This window comes from Grammomys surdaster, unplaced genomic scaffold (genome assembly GCF_004785775.1).
Source record: "Grammomys surdaster isolate TR1022 unplaced genomic scaffold, NIH_TR_1.0 126063, whole genome shotgun sequence".
NCBI classification, from domain to species: domain Eukaryota; kingdom Metazoa; phylum Chordata; class Mammalia; order Rodentia; family Muridae; genus Grammomys; species Grammomys surdaster.
The window spans coordinates 4,817,439-4,822,199 of record NW_021620873.1 but is presented as its reverse complement, the minus strand read 5'-3'; the positions used below and the strand labels follow the sequence as shown (position 1 = coordinate 4,822,199).

Below are 4,761 nucleotides of genomic sequence, written 5' to 3'. Positions count from 1 at the left end.
GTGGAGGCGCGCGTGCGCGTGCGCGGGGCTGCGTGCGGGTTGGAGGAGGGGGGCGCCGCGGCCCTTCCAGGGAAGTCCCGTCGCCACGCCCTCTAAGGCGGTGGACCGCTCGGGGGCGTGGCTCCGACGAGACTCCACCAACCAACGCACGGGTGGGCCGAGCCGTGGTGTTGGGCACGCCCCGATCCGCCCCAGAACCAGAGCCTGAAAATGGAAACTGGCAACGGAATTCTCTGCAAATGTCAGCTATGCTAATCCGAGAGAAATTATAATGGACATTCGATGAAACCCCTAGGCTTCCAGCGTCAGGGAGTCAAACTTCATTATTCAATAAATGCTTGCTTACAACCCACTATTAAGCACACCGAATAAGAAATATCTCCCTTCAAGGAGCAGTCGACAGCGCTTTGGTTTTTTTGAGGGGGTTGAGAAGTTGTCCTGTTTTGATCCTGTGTACCACTGATACTGACTAGATTAAAATTTAAACTAAATTATTTGAAAAATGAAACAAAATGCTGCGTCCTAGAATCCTAGCTTTTACAGCTCTTGTTCAGATCTGCAGTGAGGGTGCAGAAGATATTTTTAAAATGTAGTTTGATGAAGAAAGGAGCGTGAGCTGGGGATAAAGTTGCAGAAAAGGGAGGAGTAACGCACAGAGCATCTGCAATTGTTAAAGAGAATCCTCATACTCTGCACTATAGGAAAGGTATCCTAGGAAGAAGACACCACCTGTCCGAAAAAAATCTAAACTTGTGAAAATGTAGTCATTTTTAAAAAGGGTTCCCTGATCCAAAATGGTCCCCTAAGAAAGTCTCCAGGATCAGCCTTGAAGAGACCCAAACACTAACTGCCACTTTGGATCAAAGGGAGCAGATGACAGCTGGAGCTGACAGCATGATCTTGGGGTACCTGGTCTTGCAAGTAAGAGTGATGTAAGTATGAGGGGCCACCGAGCCTTGTGCTACAACTGCAGAGACCAGGCAATTTGGGGCAGGATCAGATTTCCTCCAAGGAGGAACCAAAAAGCCATTTTAAGAAGCTGACAACGTCAATCCTTAGTTTCAACAAAGACCCCAAGACATTTCAGATGCCACAAGCATGGTACATCCGAGAAGAAAAGCTCTGGGCACTGGACAAGAAGAAGCATCACATGTGCTATACTTGGGAGAGTTGGAAGGCTGAGCCTGTCCAAGGAGCTCAGATGAGTCCATCTCAAAACTAAGAGGCCACACGTAGAGCTACAGGGCATAGTGTCTGGTCTGAAGGTTTTAGTCTTGATTTGATCAGATCTTTCTTTGCTGTGCTTCATTCATGAGAATATTTACTCTGTATCATTGTGATTAGAACTATGTAACTTATTCTGGTTACTTTTTATTTTACAGAGATTCACAATTAAGAGTGTGCCTTGAGACAGACAGTGTGTTTCCAAAATGGCAGCAGCAGTGGATATGGATACCCCCAGCGGCACCAACAGCGGCGCGGGCAAGAAGCGCTTTGAAGTTAAAAAGTGGGCCTGGGATAGTGTGGTTGATAACTGTGCCATCTGCAGGAACCACATTATGGATCTTTGCATCGAATGTCAGGCCAACCAGGCATCAGCTACTTCCGAAGAGTGTACGGTTGCATGGGGAGTCTGTAACCATGCTTTTCATTTCCACTGCATCTCTCGATGGCTCAAAACAAGCAGGTGTGTCCGCTGGACAACAGAGAGTGGGAATTCCAAAAGTATGGGCATTAAGAAAGACTCTCCCGTAGAGCGTACCCATTTGTTACTCGTTTAGTGACTTCCTGTTAATTATAAATTAGATAGAACCATGGTTCTTTTTCTTTTCTTTGTCTTTGGAGTTTGGTGTTCCCGCAGCCATATTGTATTTTGTGTCAAATAAAGCCTTTAAGTTGGAAAAAAAAAAAGTGTGCCTTGAATATTAGCAGAGATTTGGACTTTGGGCATGTTGTTGTTTTAGGCACAGAATCTTTTTTTTTTTTTTTTTGAGACAGGGTTTCTCTGTGTAGCCCTGGCTGTCCCGGAACTCATTCTGTAGATCAGGCTGGCCTCGAACTCAGAAATCCACCTGCCTCTGCCTCCCGAGTGCTGTGATTAAAGGCATGTGCCACCACTGCCTGGCTTAGACACAGGATCTTATGTAGCCTGGGTGAGTACCAAACTCACTGTATAGCTAAAGTATGAGGCCCTGATCATCCTGCTTCTACCTCTCAAGTGCTGAGATTACAGTCAATTGCCACCACACAGGGCTTGTACTTTGGAGACTATTAAGACTTTGGTGACTTATAGAGAGAGATTAAATATACTTTAAATTATGAGATGAGGGCTAGAATGATGTCTCAGCTGTTAAGAGCACCAACTGCTCTTCCAGAGGTCCTGAGTTCAATTCCCAGCAACCACATGGTGGCTCACAACCATCAGCAGTAGGATCTGTATGCCCTCTTCTGATGTGTCTGAAGACAGCCACAGTATACTCAAATACATTTAAAAAAAAATTATGAGATGAACTCGAGAGAGTTAATGAATGTGGGCTTTGGTCCCAGGTGGAAGCAAGGGGTAAAGGGAATCAGAATCATAAAAAGAAGGAAATTCCAGCATATGATACATTGTCTATGAATCTTAAAGACATTTTTCTAAATGAATGATTTCATTTATGTGATGTACCTAACGTAACCAAATTAATAGAACCTGGGAGTGTATCCAGTGGCTTCTTGCTTGCTTAGCATGCACGAGATCCTGTCTTCAATCTCAACTCTAATTTTTTTTTCTTTTCATGGAAATAGAAAGCAGAGGCATGGTTAGCAGACCCTACAGTGGTTCTCAATCTTCCTCATGTTGTAAACCTTTAATACAGTTCCTCAAGTGGAGGTGACCCCCCCAACATTATTTTATTGCTACTTCATAATTGTAATTTTTGTTAGTGTTATGAATCATAAGGTTAATATCTGATATGGAAGATATCTGACATGTGACCCCCCAAAAGGGTCTCTATCCATAGATTGAGAACCACGGTCCTAGGGAAAGACAGGCAGAGAAAATATTTTTTAATGAATATGGAGTTTCAATGGAAAAGATAGATAGCAGTAAAAATTGTACAACATAATGTACTTAAAGGACTAGCTCATATACTTAAAAATGAAATGGCTAAAATGTAAGCTTTTTTGCTTGTTTTGTTGTTGTTGTTGTTTTCGAGACAGGGTTTCTCTTTATAGCCCAGGCTGTCCTGGAACTCACTCTGTAGACCAGGCTGGACTTGAACTCAGAGATCTGCCTGCCTCTGTCTCCCAAGTGCTGGGATTAAAGGCGTGCGCCACCACTGCCCGGCTAAAATGTAAGTTTTTATTTTCTGCATACTTTACAAGGTTAAAAAGGAGAGAAAAGGGCATTGCTCTTCCAGAGGTCCTGAGTTCAATTCCCAGCAACCACATGGTGGCTCACAACCATCTCTAATGGGATCTGATGCCCTCTGAAGAGAGCTACAGTATATTCATATAAACAAATCTTTAGGAAAAAAAAAAAGGAGAGAAAAAAAACCCAATAAACCAGGGATAGGACATTCTTCAGTGTGATAAAGACTATACATGAAAAACCCACAGATAATGTCATATTCCATGTCATAAGAAAAAAATCTTTTCCCTTAAGCTCAGGAACAAGACAATAATATCCAGCTTGATACTCTAAGTTCTAGTCAGAGAAATTAAGCAAGAAAAGGAAGTAAGAGGTCTTTAAATTCTAAAGGGAGAAGTAAAATATTAGGATAATTGAAAATGTACAAGCTAAGGGTGGGACCTGATAAGGGTAGTGTGCCCAGATACACAGGGATCAACAAAACCCAGAGGAGGCCTCAGGAGCGTGGATTGGAAGCATTGTTACCAGTATGGGGCTTCCAAGTGTGCAAGGGCTCACAAAAGGCAATGGAGAAGCACAAGTGGGAAGTGGCCACACTTGACCCAGAGTACAGTGCTCAAAACCCATGGGAACCCACAAAATGCACCCAAGATAGTGGAAGCCAGCTGGAGCACAGCCAGAGTAGAGAAGGAACCCAGGTCTGCAGGGACCACAATGCACAGTGGAAGTAGGAATAGGCCCTGGCCAAAGCTAAGGCTCCCAGAGACCCACACCATTCAGAGACTGAAGACCACAAAAGCAACAAAATGACCAAGACTTAACACTTCTCCATGGTAACTCAATATTGATAGCATCACCTTCTCCAGTAAAACCATGCACACTAGCAGATAAGATTAGAAAACAGGGACCATTTCTCTTGCTGCTTCAGAAAGGCACTCCTGACCTTACCAGCAAAGATAAATATCATCCTAAGATAAAAGAATGGGAACTAGAATTCCAAAGAAAAAAGAGACTAGGAGAGAAACAGGGACAGCTATTCTAAATTCTAACAAAACAGGTTTCAAACCAAAACTAGTCAGAAGAGATGAAGAAGGTCACTTAATACTCACTAAGCAACAATCCCTCAAGAGGTTATTACAATTGTAAACATGTGCAAACCAAACTCAGTGGTACTGATTTCCTAAAGCAAATGTAGCCTGATGCAAAGTCACAGACTGTGTATATTATGTAACACAATACATTAAAACCAATACAGTAACAGTGGGTGACTTCAACATCTCTCTGACCAAGGGACAGGTCATCTGAGTAAAATTAAAACAGAGAGACATTGAAGTTAAATGACATCAGAAGCCAAAGGTACTTAACAGACATCTAGTGAACATTTCACTCTAACACTAAATATACATTCT

General features: G+C 42.9%; 1 pseudogene; it reads left to right on the top strand.

Moving 5' to 3' along the window:
- The first annotated feature begins 1,424 nt into the window (after positions 1–1,424).
- Positions 1,425–1,911, top strand: LOC114610921 (annotated as a pseudogene).
- The last annotated feature ends 2,850 nt before the right edge of the window (positions 1,912–4,761 follow it).